This window comes from Phaenicophaeus curvirostris, chromosome 1 (genome assembly GCF_032191515.1).
Source record: "Phaenicophaeus curvirostris isolate KB17595 chromosome 1, BPBGC_Pcur_1.0, whole genome shotgun sequence".
In the NCBI taxonomy this organism is placed as follows: domain Eukaryota; kingdom Metazoa; phylum Chordata; class Aves; order Cuculiformes; family Cuculidae; genus Phaenicophaeus; species Phaenicophaeus curvirostris.
The window spans coordinates 182651682-182668283 of record NC_091392.1 but is presented as its reverse complement, the minus strand read 5'-3'; the positions used below and the strand labels follow the sequence as shown (position 1 = coordinate 182668283).

The window sequence follows — 16602 nt, the reverse complement described above, 5'->3', positions numbered from 1 at the left end:
GTAAATCAGTCTGAACCACCACTCATAGTATCTTTCAGTCTTGACTGCTGCTGAAATATCAAAAAGCATTACAACTACTCAGTCGTTACGTAATACCACAATAAAGTCACTGGCAAAGCAAAATTTGACTTAGCTGGGTAGGGGATCACTCACAGTACATGGAATATACGTCTGCAGGGCTGGGGGTAAGGAAATTATAAATCATTTATTACTTAATATAGGATTTCTGTTTAAATTTTTCAGGTACTATGGGTCAGAAAGCAATGAAGGCATACACATGTGTAAGTACAGTAGTACTGCTACACTACAAATGCAGTTCAATAACTCTTACTGTATATCCTGCAAACTACTATTTTTCAAATTACTACTACCCATTTCAGTCATCTGCATCAACAAATGACAGAGAAAATGCTTTTCTTAGCTTTTTGGCTCACCGTGATCTGGCTTTACTCTACCACTCAATCTTTTAAACTCCTGCTTCAAGCCATCTGTTCCCTCTTCAGCAAAACATAGTTTTATACACTCTTAAACCACTTCAAGATCTCTTCAGTATTTGTCTATTCCCTGGTGTGCTTCCTCCTAGTCTGTGTGTTTTATTTAAACAGTCTCTTAATCTTTTGGAATTGAACAGCTGTTAAACATTCTTTCAAATTGGTCTTAATTACTACTGCTTTCTGTTCTCATCTGTAACCCATTTACACCTGTAATCCTGTGGCAACTTCTTTTTTGTTTTGGTTTTTTTTGGTTTTTTTGTTATTTAAAACATGATATAGACATTTTGGAAGTGTCCTCTTCTTGGTTTTAGCATTACAGGAAACTTGAGGGTGCCTGTACTTACCTATTTTAGTTGTCAAATTTCTGACCACTACTGAAACCCAGAAAGGCAGCAGAGGAAAACAGGACAGATAAGGCATGCAGCTGTCATTATTCTTGCCCTTCAGCTCTCTGATTAGTAACAGATTCATTGTCAGCTGTCTAGAGATATTAAGCTAAGATTACTTTGGATCTCTCACTCAGTAAACGACTTCAAGAGGTTGTTTTAGCCTCTAATATACTTGAAGACAATGATTAGCCCTTGAAGGTGGCTATTCAATTTCTTCACATTGGCATTCATGATTCAGGCAGCTGAAGGAGAAATCCCAATGGCCTCAGGTGCGTCTGTGTTCCAAAACAGGGACAGACCTCTTTTTTTTTTTTTGTATGACACAGTAATAAATTAAAATGATTAAAAATGACATAGATGTAAACAATAAGGAGAGACTCAGTAGAATATTAAAGAAAAGAATTGTGAAAATATGTCTGTGAAAACTTATCACCAAATCAATGAAGAAAAGAGCCAGTTTTATGGATCTCAGCAAAAATTAGTTACGTGCTTTATTCATGTTCTTCAGAACAGCTGATACTGGCTTCATGTGAACTAGCAAATCTACTTTGTGTACAGCTTTTGGCTATCATCTTCATTTCTGACCTGGCAATCCAAGTCAAATCCTTACATTTTATTAATTTTGTCTTGGCACTTACACTTTCATGACCTGGGAATTTATCAGTTCCACTGCATAAGTTATTAGCTAGCATTCAAAGGAACTGCATTTATTATCTACGGGTGATAGATATTAAAATATTCATCAGTCAGAAATCATTTGACCTTTCTTTGCCACACTTCTGAAATTAGCAAAATATTTTTTTTAAGTATATGAGGTCAAGATCTGAAAAGTAATTTCTACGGACCAGTTTGTGACTAACTGGAATATGGTTTTCTAGAGAAGTCAAAGGGATTAGCCATATTTGTCCCATCCAGTTCCTTTACGCTTAGTCACTCCATGCAGCTACCTCAGAGGCTCAGGCAGAAAAAGGGGCCGCTTGTACCGTGTTTTATAGACAGATGAGTGCAGAGATGATAAAAAAGTTTAAAGTATGAAACCAGAATACTGGTTATATGTTTTTGTTTGTGTCAACAAAGGTGATTTATCAGATATTTCAAGTAACTACTGTTCTGAACTAATCAACAAGGACTGCATTCAGATGCATGTCACACAGGACTGAAACTGTCGGGGCAGGCTGATGTTTTCAAGATTGGCTTAGATAATATGTGCTGCTTGCACTAAAATGCCCTTTTTCATTGTGTCTGCATCCTCCTCCTCAATTCTCATAACAGTTCTTACACCTGAGTGCAGATCACAAAACAATATCAGCTCCCAGGATTCTGCTGCTGCAATGTCTCTGTGAAGCAACCAGCTGGATCCTGAAGGATCAACTACCTTTTCTTTATATGTCACATACACTTCGGTCTTTACTCTCAGAAGCAGGTTTCTGAAGAAGTTTTGAAGCAGCATAGCATAAGAGTATCCTGCCTCCTTTCAGAAGCTTTCCCAGACAATTGCCACATACAGTTCATCTAAGGATCAAACATTTATAATGTCAGACTTACATGAATGTGATTAATAGACTGCTGTGTTTTTAAATGGGTGAGTTATTATTTCTTCACAGAAGTCTACAAAAAAAACCCCTTCCTTCTGGCTAATAAACAAAGTGAAAGATACTGACTCAGTTCTAGTCAAGTTGCATTTGCTACCACACTTAGCAAAAATATCCCCTGTAGGAGCCATCTAAGTTAGCAGAGCACTGGGCATGTCAGCTCCATGTTCATAAGCTGCTGGTTGTTGAGAAGGCTCCACCTCTTAGGAGTTTCTAAACTGGTGAGGAAAGAAACTGCCTCTGGAGAACTACAAATTTTCCATGTCCTAGTAGGTTGCCATTGCAGTTAAATTCACAGCTCTTCTTCACTTGAGGTAGCAAAGAAGCCAAGAACTGAACTCAAACACTTAGTGTTTAAATCATATAGGCAAGTGCTGAGAGAGGTAAATGTTCCCAGACAATGAGATGCAGATAACTGTACACAAAACAAGCTCTTTAATGGACTGTATTCCTGATCTATGGATAGCTCCTCTCTTTCACTCGCCAGAGCACAAGTTAACCTTTACTGTGTCACAGAGTGCACACAAATATCTCTCTATATGTAAATATATGTATATGTTCTTCCATTATATATGCATATTGTATATTTTTGTGTTAGATGTACATACAAACAGAAACAAATACCTTTAAGCCTATTTTGGCACAGAATATAATACGGGCATTTATAAATCTGTTATTCTTTCAGATTATAGATGCTTCAAAATTATCAAAATATAAACAGAATTATTTACCTTCCCTTTGAAACTCGGTAGTGGAATGCCTACATTGGAAATCAGTTCTACTGCAGTATTTTGAGCTATTACTCTGAAGAGTTATTGAGATTTCAAAAGACATTAAGCAAAGTTGAAGAAATGGAACAAAAATTTTTATGATTCACAACACAAGTGATGCGACGTAGTTGACGTAAACAGATAAAATATTAAAATAGAAGTGTTACCTTTTGTTCAATGAAATCTATGTGATCTACTGGAAGTATTAATAACAGCTTGAACATATTAAAAATGCAATAGTCCATCAGAGTTCTGTTTATAATAGAGACTTCCAAGTCTGGTTTGGTTTTTTTTTTTTTTTTGCTCTGATGTGCTATAATCTTGAAATGACAATCAGTTTCCTGACAATTCTATAAAAAACTGTTCAGAATAATTTCTGAATGTTTTAAGAATGGCTAAAAAAGAGGTTTAATTTAAAAATTATATGTGTCATAGTCTACATAGTCTATTTAATTTTAACTCTAAAAGCCAATTTCCCAGCAAAAGAAAGATGCAGGAATTTTTATAATCAGATACAATAAGATTTTATTCCTTGTCAACTATAGCAGTATATTTACTGCAAAGATTCACTGCTTCCCTCAATAAAAAGCTTCAATATACAAATTTGTGAACTGAAACAGAAAAAAAATATTTACACAGAAAATGGAGAAAGTGATTGAGAGCCATCCTGGCATTACACAGGGTAGATGTGGGTTGCAACCACAGCAACGATGGCAAAAAGATTTAACTTTTTAGGCCTATGTATTTTTCTAAAATATCCAACAACAGCAAGATTTTGAACTAGATTCTCCACAACTTGCAATTACATTGACTGCAAGGAGACATAATATATTTTTCACAAACTCCTAAATTATTGAGAAGAAACAAAAAACTGCCAGAGCATTGTAACTCTGTTAGAAAGAAGGGGCAAATGTTAAATTACATATTCCATCTGAACCAATGAATGTATGATTGATGAGAAAGCAAATTTCACATTAGGGTGCCAGAATTTCAAATTACTTTCACCATTGCCATCATTTAAATTATCCTGTGATTCTCATATTTCTCTAAGCCCAAAGTAGTATTGACTTTTTGCTTTGTTATCATTTTAAAATTTTCACCTGAAATTTCAAATTATACTCCTTAAACCTGAATTCAGGCAAATATCTCACACTCAGGAAAAGATTGAAGTCGATGCTTAACAAGAAGCACCCTCTGAAGTATTGTTTTCTGTAGAACACCAAGACTTCTTTATGCTTGAATACTTTCCTGAATCAAAGTCAAATTACAAAACACAGGTAGCATCTTATTTCTTCAAAATTAATTTCGTCATGTGTTGACTATAAAGCTTTGCTAGTATGAGTTGATTGGTTTATGTAATTTTTATTTTAGGCTTCGTTTTTCAGCAGTTTAAGCAAAGAATGCTAAAATAACAGTAAACAGATAATTAGGGAATAAAACTCTAATGGAATAAGATGACTGAAGTGTTACTTTGCCCCAGTATACTTGTCTACCAAACCACTATGATTCCAGAATGAAATCAAGCCTTGAAAGGTGTCTATTAGCTGTCAACAGGAATATCATGGAGAATATGAGCATGAGCTGACTTGTTTGAATGAGCTAGTGTCTCTCAACAGAGATGGTCTTCATTGGCTGTTATTATCATGACTGCTTTGAAATAAAAACTGTTTTGTCCATTTTTGTTTTGAAATGTCAGCTTATTTCTCTCCTCCTCGAAGTCCCACTTATTCCCTTGCTACCTTGCCCAAAGTCACCTTGTTTTTAAGAGAAGATTGATTGTATACTATCACCAAGGACAACTGTTAATCAGCAATGATTCTTCCTGAAAATAAGGACCCTAACATAAGGGCTTCAGTTAGTGTAAAATATGCTATGTTACTCATTCCTTGGGTGTTACTATTCGTGCCCTGACAAACTAGGGGCCTGATCAGCTATTGAGCTCCTTGAACATATCTCATGAGACAGACCTAAAGACCCACACGTGGGTACCGCTGGCCAAACCCTCTCCTCAGGGTTAGGTGGTTGGCTCTTCCCTAGAGCTGGTGCTGTGAAACTCTAAAGCCAAATGAAATCCTCTCCAGTGCCACCAGTAGCTCACATACAATTTCTGGACAGAACATTTTTAGGGAAGCGAGCTGGAAACCTGACATTAATAAGGGACAAGGGTGAAGGCACAAGCGCACATCAGTAAGAAGACATTGGTATAACAATGTGGTGCTTCACTGAAGGAGCTAAGCAAAGAAACACTTTGTTATCAATGTCTCTTCAATAAAATACCATGACAGAATGGATTGAAGGCATACATTCACATTGTAACTGGATATATTTTTATTCTATAGATTTAAAAGGTAGGTTTTGTCCACAGTTAACCCAAATGATTCTTCAGATGGAAGAATGTTCTCACCTGGCCTAAAGCCAGAAGAGGTAGTAGGAAAACGAGTGCAGATTCTAAGAAGTGAGTGAAGAGGAATCACTCTGGGGATGAGTGAGAAATCCTTCTTTTGTCCTAACTCATCCCTAAAAAAAATTCAGTATGTGCTGTCAATTAGTTCAGTAAGTCAGTGTAGCTCTGAGGCTGGACTAGGGCCCAACCACCAAAATGCAACCCAGTTCACCAAGCATCCCCTGCTTCCCTCACCTATGAACAAAGTCACACTCAAAAGAGAGGAGACTCAAACCTCTGTTCAGTGTGCTTGTTTAAAGTATTGGGTGAGATGCAAATCCTCAAACAAAACAAAACAAAAAGGGAAGATGAAAACAAAAAGGGAAGATGAAAAAGAAAAGTGTTATGAGGAAGTTTAGTTCTATGTAAAGACACTGCAGCAATAGATGTAGTCATCTCAAATCATATCAGTATTTGGTATAACTGGCCTTAGTACATAAACAAATACGCTCAATGTTAATAAAACTAAGTTAAACAACAATGAATAAAATATTTTTATGTAAGAGAGCAGACCGAAATACTATTTTGCAATTGCTCTGTACTAAGCCTGATGCCTTTTAGAAGAAAATACAGAAGAAGTTATACCACAGGACTTAGTACAAATACCTACTTATGCCACCATTTGAAACATGATCTCTGTGCCATAGCTGCCAGGTCCCTAACTAGTTTTAAAAAATTACTATACCATATTCTTCATATTAGACTTTGGAAACTTTACTAATATTTATGTGGCACTGTGAAGTACCTTGATTTAAAACATTTGAAAAATAAAAGTGAGATTCATACTTGCCAGCCTAGGAATCCAAAACACTGACAAACAAGGGTAGTTCATCATCCCATTCTTCCTTTATTACAACAGGAAGAAATGGACCCCCTGCAGAAGGCAATTAATTTCTTTCAAGATGGGTTACATGAATCACCCTACAAAGTTACTAGGTTCCTTCCAAAAGCTACAAAGATTAGCTTTGAGTCACAGGTCTGACATTATGGTATCTAGTTGAATTCAAAGGCAAACAGCTACTTCGTTGTGAATAAGACTTTTGTAGCTAAGATGTTTAAAGCAAATTAGGCAACTGTTCTGTAGGCAACTTCAGTTTGATTTTATCCATGGTCAAAATTCCTTCTGTAGATAATCTGCTAGATAGTTAAGTCCACCATAGGGAGAACATATGTCTTTGAAACTGATGGTGTTGCAGGTACAATTGTAATACAGAACACATCAAATCTGAAAAACAAACTCACCATGCCAGCATAAACACATTAAAGGGTCTGGCTGCATGTCCAGTCACTGTGAGTGATAACCCTCAAAAATGAAAGGCAAACATCTCTCCCAATCTAAAACAAAGTGTTGTCAGTATAAGCAAAATACAAATGGGATAGTATAGTTATTTTCAAGTGGAAGGTAGGCAGGATATATGCAGCAGTCAGTGCTAAAGCATAGCAGAAGGATTTATTTTGAAGTGTTTTGATAATAATGAACATTTCCACATGAACAGAGATTAAAACAGTGTCATCACCGAAAGATAATTTCTGTTGTAATTATTTATTCCGTAGGCTAAGGTACATAGTGGAGATAGCGATGTTGGGAGCATTTGAAGAGAATCTGTCCTTGCTTTCCCTTGCTCCACAGATGCATCATGTTCTCTCCAGAAGAGAGACATCTTGCACTCACTGGAGGCGGTATGTGTGCGCCCAGAACTGTGTGTTCTTCTTTTACAAGAGTCCGGTTGACACTCCCGTTTCCCTTGGCACAGCTACAAGCTCTATTTCAGCTACCCAATCCAACCACAAACTCATAAAAAATCTGAGAACAGACAACAGGATATTTGAATTATGTTGTAGTCATCTAGTTATTGTTACAAGGTCTGCATCAATACAATGAAGATCAATAAGACTTTGAGATACCTTGAAAGAAAACAGACATCTAAATTTAAAGTATATCAATTTTTAGGAAAAAAAATTAAATACAGAAGACAGTGCAGTTTTAATCGGGAGTAAATTTGGTGTTCTCTCCTCTTAGTCCAGTACTCTCAGATCTGCACTAAACTGCTAATCTGATAAAGACATCCATATGATAGGGAATACTATAGTTTTCATCTTCAAAATAGAATCCTTTAGTATTTTTCCCCGGACTTAGGGCAACACAGAAGAAAGACAGGCAAAAGCGTGTCCATCAATCTAAGGAATACAGGACTGCATTGATTTTCCTAGGACTGCTGACTTCTTGTGATGTGAGTGAGTACTTTGATTAAATGATGGTTAAAGTGCAAAACTGAAATTCTCAGTTGATCCAACGTGGAATCTACTGCAGAAAGGTGCTTAGTGGCAGAATGTCCATATCTCATAAGGAGCAGCAAAGCTCTCAGGCCAAGTAAAGGTCCCACCATTTACTTTAGGCTAGATACAGAGTTGTATTAATGCTACTCTCACACTGTAACACCCAGGTTAATAAGCATCCCCACTAATTGGCCTTCAATGAGAAAACTGTTGGCTCTTTGGCAGCTGCTGCCTCCCTCTGACAGACGATCCAGTGGGTCTCTTCCAACCTGGTTATTCTATGATTCTGTGACATAAAAACCAGTCACCTGATCTGAAAAGTGATTAATGTTTTAGGTAGCTATTGAGAGTTTGCGTAAGACTATATGTTTTGAAGAATCCTGTGTAAGGAAACAGGATTGCAGAGGTGGTAGCTGGCAAACTCCCAGAAGCATATGCCCAGCAGGCAGTTCTAAGTTCATGCTAATTACAGATCATTTCAAAGTTAGTACAACAGCTTGGTGTGTGTACATGTGTATGCGTGGATTTTTTTTTTTAAAAAAAGTGCACTTTAGCCTGCTTATAGTAACCATTTGTCCTGGATCTCACTACTGACCCCTGTGGTTATTTAACCTTTATGCTGTACTACCACAGCTTGCCCTGCTCAGCTGGGATTCACCTAACCTGCTTAAGGCAGCTAGTTTCCTGCCTTGGGTCTTGCTGCATAGTTGGCAAATAGAGTCAGAGACCTCTGGAGGCTGATGGTTCTGCCACAAAGGAGGTGGGAAAATACAGAGGATCGTTCAATCTCTGCTTCTGCCTTTCTCTTTCCAAGAAAGAAGAGAGACATGACAGGTTCATCTCAATAGCTGACAAATAGGTATTTTGTGTCAGTTCACAAAAGGCTGGCCTGTGTGTTATAAGACCTGTGGAGATTTCTGTCCTTCTGAAGCAGCAGCTGGCAGCCAGGGAAGACACCTTAAGCCACTTGAACTGCACCCTGCATGACTAACTGGCATGAGGACATGAGGACTCCAGCTTAGCCTTAAGTGTGAATGCAGGTGGCATGAGCTTTACAATTATCTGAGCCAAGGAAGGATGTGGTTTTGGTCCTTAAAACTTGGAATCAGAAGGAATCTCTTAAAGAAAAAATAAACAAAACCAAAAAAACTTCTGTGTCCTATGTCAGGTAATTCATGTCCTGAGCTAGGACTGGAAGAGTTCAGGGGCAACACTGCAGGGTCTGGGTGCTCACTGACTGTCCATACACTAGTGGTGGGATGGGGGCCTTTCCCTTCTGTGGAAAGGCTGCTTGTTCCTCAGAAGCTTTAAATGATACGTGGAAAATATCTCCAGAATAACCCCATAACCTCTGTGTCAGGAAAGCAAGGAAAGCACAGTGAAAAATCTTTCTTCATCTATGGTTCCCCTCTCTACCTACTGCATAAAACACCAAACAATATTATAACATTCAAATGATTCCTCCGACATGCACAGGTTTGTCAGAAGCTTTTCAGATGAGTGTAGTGAGCAGAACCTCAGTGACCAAGCAACTGCAGAAGCTGTCATAGACTTCAGAGGTTAGGTTTGACTTGTTTATACTCTTAAACATACGTACAATTAACTCAAATGTGAGGAGGTTTCCCTGTCCCCCTTCAGACCACATTCACTGAATAATGGCTTAGCTGTAAAAAAGGTAATTTTCATCCAGGCTTCTTTCCAGTTCTTGTCTTACACTAGTAACTACATAAATTAGAAATAATTGTAAAAAAGTAAAAAGAAAAAATTAAAAAAAAAAGTTGAATACTTTAAAAATTCATAAAAAAACGTAAGTGTGAAGGGAGGAAGCAAAAAAAACCAACAACCCACAACTCTAAAAACCACCCAACTGCTATAGTAAGTAATCTTCATTTGTTTGCTACTTTAGTCTGTGTGGCACACTGCAGACCTTTAATTACTTTGAAAATGTCACTGTGCAAAGCAATTATGTCTTATTTGCAGTTGTCCCTCTTTTAACAGTTTCAAGTTCTATTTGACTGGGAGTTAATACACCTGTGAAGGATGTGTCCATGGATATATGTTACAAAAAGAAGAATGAATTTGCTCAGCCTTTCTCTGTACTCGTTATATAAAACTATAACAATTAATATATGCATTCAGGCAGGTGAATTTGTTTTGCAGCAACAAATCACAGTAGACATGTTGTTGCTGGTGTTACACTGACACTATGCTACACTACTCAAAATTGTGCAAATTTAGTAAAATAAACATAAGCCTGTCTTATCTTTCTCAGTGGATACAGGGCTTCTAAATAAGAGGGCTTCTGGAAGTTTGTTCGTTGTCACAAAGCCTGGTGATGGAAGACTGATTTAAACAGAACCTCCTTTCAGTAATCATTAGTATTACATTTGATAAAGTAACCAGATGCAACTTAAATCTGAACAGAAAATGTAAAGGTAAATCTGCCACTCAGAAAGCCATTAAATATATGAATAGAAAAATTCTTCCTCTACCTTTGTCTGCTTTTTCTTGAAAGACGTTATAACAGAGTATTTTATTCCTGCTTCTATGTTGCCTTTCCATAAGACAAGCCATGGTGACTTAGTCATCATTTTCAAAAGTAATTCAGTCCCTTATAGCACTGATTACCAGAATTACCAGAGGCAGGCAGAGATGCTGCACTGGATTTTCCCTGATGATTTTGCCACCTCACTCCAATGAATCACATCCCAGAAAGAGCTGACAGATTAAAAAGTGTACTGGCATGGAGCCAGGTCTCAGGTGCTGGGAGGAGCAGTCATGTTCATTTTTAATTGTCATCTAAATGGGGTAATACACACACACAGAGGTGAAAGTTAATCCCTTAATAGTTTTCTCTACATGTGTCATCCAGTGTATACTTGTTGGGCTTTCCACACTGGAATAATGCAAAATCCACTTTCACCAAGAGCAGAGGCACATTGCTCAGGACCCAATATTCTCAGCAGACATACTCAAAAAGATAAGAAAAATCGTAACAGATCTGTGGTGACCTGAACTGACTTAAATTTCAACAAGCATTTGGCTCCAAGTAAGATGAGATAAGAAACAGAATTTCTTTCTCGAGCTATTTTAAGAGCAATGACTGCTATATATAGAGTAAGAATAAGCAGCTGAAGTTGAATTTAAAAGACAGACATATTTTTGTTTTGCTGTTTCCAAATACAGTCTCATCTGTTCCAAAGTCTGAACAATGGAGGAAAAGGAAGAAAAACTGTAGTAAAGAACCTCATCCTTCTGCAAGAAAAATCAAGGTTTTTCAGTATGGAAGGCAACACCAAAGGGGAAAAAACAAAACTATGCCATGAGGGTTTCGGTTGTTTTGATATTAAAGGACAAAGCCTATTTCTGAGTCTTACCTGAAGAAGGGGTGTAAATTCGGGTCTTCTCTAACTCTAGAATTTCTGCTATTCTAAGACAGTTCTAAAGCAGTCTCACCTTGGCACCTGGCTTCTCTAACTGTAGATAAAATTGCTTATGTGAACGAGATTAAATTATGGAAAGATCTATATGTTTGCATTGATAATCTTGCTACAGGTTCCAGGTCTGGGCTTTGGAGAAAGTAATGTAAACACTGAAATGCACTATGTCACTGCAGTACAATTAATTTGAAATTTCAAGTAGACTGGATATAAAGGCACTTTAATATTGCTATTTATTGCAGTGTGTAGGACTTACGGAATGGAAAATAGTGGATGTACTGTATTCCATAGGAAATCTATGTGTGCACCGATTCTTATAAAAAGAAGTATTTCTTTCTCAGACGAAACCAAGGCACACTTTCTATTTCATCATTTTTCATTCATTTTTTGAGGAGTACTCATTCTCTGGGAGAAAAATACAGACCTGAAGCTGTTTTATTTACTTCCATCTAAAAGGTGTTTTAGTCTTGGAAGAAGCATCTCATGAGGCATGCTTAGAGAAATATAAATTTCGGTTGCCATGCTAACAGAAAATCACTCAACCGAGTCCAGCAAAAGGGCACAAACAACCTTTTCTTGTAAAAAAGAGACACATTGGATTAACAAAGCCTCAAGTTTTGCCAATTGCAGCGAATTTCACAGTTCACCCTCTGCAGACTGTGATTTTCCGCCAGCGCAGAAGCCTCCAGGGCATCAGCTACTTCTTTCCAACGGGCTTTGGTCTGACCGACACAAGTCGGGATGTCGCAAGTGTAAAGGCAACGCACGGACGGATCCCACCAGCCCCTTAATTTATCTCCAAGCCCTCCCGCGGCTGCTTTCTCCGCGCTCTTTCCCCTATCGACCTGGGCTCCCCCCGAGCGCTCCCTGGCAGGACCCGCACCCTCCCAGGAGGGTCCCTGCGGAAAGCAGCGGCGGGGAGCGCTCTCCCCGGGGGGACGGGGACAGACGACAGTCCAGCTGCGCCCACGGGGACCGGGGTGCCCTCAACCCTCTCCGGGATGGCAGGAGCCGCGGGATCCCTTTTTTTCCCGTGGCTGACGGCACATGCGGAGCTCCCACCGCGGTTCCCGGCTCCCTCCCTCCCTCCCCCGGGCGTTCGGCTGTCCTGCAGGTGTCACGCTGCCCCCGCCGCCGAGGACGCCGCTTCCCACGGCTGCTGCGAGGGGAAAAAACCACGTTTATTACGCGCAAGGGAAAGAAAGGGTTCTTAAAGCTCCTCTGGGCGTGACTAAGGAGTTGCACGGTGTCGCTTTATGCTTCTGTCGGCGCAAAAGTTACCTCCGACCTTCCTAGGGACTTGTTTTTATAAGGACGAGCAAGCAACCCAAGATTCAGGAGGAGAATATATCAAAGTTGACGAGAACTTACTTGGTTTAGGCGCACGCGTTGACAGCCGGCATCTTCCTCCAACAGTTTTAACAGGTCACATTTTCCCTTGGAAGCAGCACCCTTTTCAACTCCCTCGCGCAAATTAAATCCCTTTAAAAGGTGTTCGCTGTTTTACTTCACCGGCTGTCGTCCGTCTCAGCCACTTTAAACCATATTTTTATTTTTTTTTTAATTTTTGGTTTTTACTTTATTTTCTTCATGTCCGCCGCACGTGCGGGCGCTGCGATCCCCGCCCCCGAGTTAGCGGGCGCGCATCCCCTCCCGCCGCGCCTGCCCGCGGGCTCCGGCGCAACAGATGCGAGGCAGATTCCTCCCCGGCTGCTCCGCGCGGCGCCTCCCGATTCCCTCGAGGAGCCTCATGCCGCCCGTAAAAAGTAACCGCTCCTCGCGACGCGGCCGCCCGCGGGGCGCGGGGAGGGAGGCAGGAGCAGAGGCAGCGAGAGCGCGCAGGGTCCGCGCGGTGGGACGCTCCGCGCCGCGCTCTCCGCTCCGCGCCGCGCTCTCCGCTCCGCCGGGGGAAGCGCTTTACCTCGCCGCGCCCCCCGCCGCGCTGCCCGCGCCCGCGCCCCCTGCGGCACCGGCGCCGCCCGACCGCGCCCCCCGGCGGCCGCGCCGCGCACTGCACCCCCGCGCGGGGCTCCGCGGGGCTCCGCGCACTGTCCACCCGCCCCAGCCAACTCTCGGCAGCTCTGTCTCCGCGCTTCGCTGCTCGGGGTCGCGCAAACGAATCCCCGGGGGAGGGAGGAAGGAGCGAGAGGGGGCCGGGAGCGTGCGCGGCACGGGGCCGCTCAAAGCCAAACGCACCGACGGGCGGGCGCAGGGAAAGTTCGGCATCTCCGTGCGGCTGGGAAAGGCCCGACCCGCTCGGCGCCCTCGCGGTGGGGGCTCTGTCGGCTGCGAGCCTGGGGCCGCAGTTCGGGGTTCGGGCTCGGCGGCTCCGGCGACGCTCGCCCTGCAGCCCCCGCGCCCCGTCCGCAGCCCGTCCGCCCCCGCGCCGCCTCGGCCCGCGGGGAGGATGTGCGGGACCGAGCCGCGGCCGCGGGCCGGGCCGGGGGAGCGGAGGGAACGAGGCCAAGACACCGTTTCCTCGCTTTATTTTTCCTTACCATTAAGACAGAAGCTTAGAAATCGTAAAAATAATAATAAATTGCAACGTGCAGAAACGAAGAGGATAGGGTTCTTTTTGTTGTTTGGTTTTGACACCCGTTTCGGCTCGGCCCCGCTGGGCTCCGTACGCGATACAGGCACGGAGCCGCTCGGTTCTGGTGCCTCCTGGGGTGAACAGACTCCCCCTTCGGGCTCCCGCGGAGGCGGAGGAGAAGGGGGGGCTGAATCCGCCGTGCTGAGCTTGGCTCTGGGAGAGACTCGGGCTCAGCGCCCGGCGAATCAGGCTGAGCCTGAAGATGCAGTCGCAGCAGATGTGAAGGAGCTGCCAGCCTCGCAGCTCTCGGTGCTGTTTGTACAGGCACCAGACCTCCACGGGCAGCTGAGAAAAAAAAAAGGAGAAAGCGGTGATGCAGCTACTCTGAGTTAAGGGCAGCGGGAGCTGAAGGGCTGATCCCGCTCTGGGACTGCCAGGTTGCAGCGTTCAGCTGCATCAGCTCCCGTGTGAGCCGCTGGCACGTATTTCAGATGTGCCCCACGTTATTGTCTGCTAAGGTTTTGACAGAAATGCAGTGCCTTTGGGGAGCTGCTCAGAAAACAGCCTAGAGCCACCGAGCAGCATGCGATACAGGCGCGCTCCAACAGGTCTCTGTATGGCTCTTCCTAGGAGACGTTAATTGAACTCAGGAGATCAACTCCTGTTGATTCAAGTATGGATCAAATGTCAAAAGCAGCTGTTCTGGAACCTGAGCCGGTCATTCTAGCGCACACACGTACACTCATACCTGCACAGTCACACAAAGGCAAGGGAAAGCGTTGGGAAAGTAGAGGCATCCTTGTGTGAAGACAGACTGAGAGCCTGTGGTGAAGTGTGGGAAAGGCTGCACCACTAGATTGCATTGGAATTGTTAGTGGGAGCCCATCTACCTGCGGTTGGGATATTTGTACCCCTTGTCCATGCTGTCCACACTGCCAAGGTTGCGCTGCATTACTACAGATTGGAAGTGCGGTTGAGCCTTCCTTTCAACGGTAGTGTTCGCTTCCCCGAACACAGGGTGCTTTTTTTCCACATATATTTCTTTATTGGATCTTGAGAAGGCATGTTCTGAGTGTAGTTTAGTTTTTCACAAACAAACAGCTTTATAATTAACTGTATTCCCTTTATCTTTTTATATGTGACGTTTCTTCATTTCAGGGATGAATGCAACATGGCACTATTGATGTGCTTTATGCTTGCTGGCATTTTACGTATGATAACTTATTAGGAGTCTCCTGTGGGTCTTGCCAGTGCTTATAATTCCCAGTTAAACTAGTGTTCAGATAAAATCTCTGTGGTATTACTCAGGTGAAAATTAAGTAAATAGAATTTTATCTCTGATTCAGGACAGTGGGTCTGGATATTTGCAACATTCTGGGTGTATGCTAGTATATTTTATTCCTATTATGCAGCTAGATGCTGAATGTTTCTAAGCTGTAAGTACTGTGGCAGGGAGAGAGAGATATAGGGGGAAAAATAAACAATCTGCGAAACCTGTATCTCAAATGGAGGGTTTAGAAGTTATATGGGAACAACATGACTGGGCCTTGCTTTAATCTGTTCAGTGTCACACCCAATTAGGTTCTCATTGGGATCTTCTCAATTTCCACCCTCATGTTGCACCGTTCTCAGAACACCTGCTGATGCATGCCCAGCAGCTGACCGTTTGCAATTCAGCTAAATGTTATATATCCAAAACACCGAGTAGGCTGGGCTTTTTCCCCTTCTCTCTGCAGTTTGTGTAACATCACTAGAGCGTATCTCATTTTATTTCATGAACCACCACAAGCAGAAAAACAAAGATAAAAGGCAGCTTGAAAAATAAGAGAAAGTTGGAGCATTTAGAAAATACTAACTGATTTCACCTTCTAATATCAGTGGGTACAGGTAAGAACATCAGCAGGTATGAAGCAGTATAATTTTACTGAAATCAGTGAAGCTGAGTTGGCTTACCTGGAGAGATTGCCTGTAAAGAGGAAAGAAAAAGCAATGCAGAAATTTTAACCAGCTTTTCTCTGTCACTACCAGGTAAAAGGTGGTATAATATTGCTATGTCCCAGCATTTCTTCTTCTTGTATTAATGACAGCTTTTCTTACTAATAGCTTATGAAATTTTCACTAAAATGGAGACTTACATGCATTAGAAAGGAATTTAGAGCAATTATTTGCAATAATTTATTTAGTCAATTAATTAAAATAATTTTACTGGTTTCATTAATTTAGGATAATAAGGAAGATTTCCTCAGGTTTCTGTTATTTTTGTGTAATTTTAAATATACTTCTACTGATCTATTTACTCATTAGCAATGATGCAAAATGTACAATTGCACAGTACAGTAGTATCTCTCATTGCATTTTAGATTTTTTCTATGATTGTTTTAGAGACTGCATTGTTATAAAGAATAAGGATTATAATTTTTTCTCTGTATTAATCTAATTTATGAAATCTGTAACAAGTTAAGTCTATTAGTTCTGTTGTTACAGGCTATGCACTTCTCCCAGCCAGCACTTTTTGCAAGCAGTAAATTGTTCTTGCCAGACCACACTAGGCATTCCATACTGTTAAGTGTTTCCTTCCATGTAATTCAGTATATTGCCATTTATGTACTTAAATGCTGTTAGTTGAAATTCAAGTTTCCAAGACTTGAGAAAAAGAGAGATTCC

General features: G+C 41.4%; 1 protein-coding gene across 1 annotated transcript in view; it reads right to left on the bottom strand.

The window, feature by feature from the left end:
* The window catches only part of TRPC4 (transient receptor potential cation channel subfamily C member 4), a 153181-nt gene extending 140020 nt beyond the window's left edge, over nt 1-13161 (bottom strand). Inside the window, exon 1 of the mRNA XM_069882008.1 lies at nt 12777-13161. The gene's annotated coding sequence lies outside the window, so the exon portion shown is untranslated. The remainder of the gene's footprint in view (nt 1-12776) is intronic.
* Between the last annotated feature and the right edge of the window lie 3441 nt (nt 13162-16602).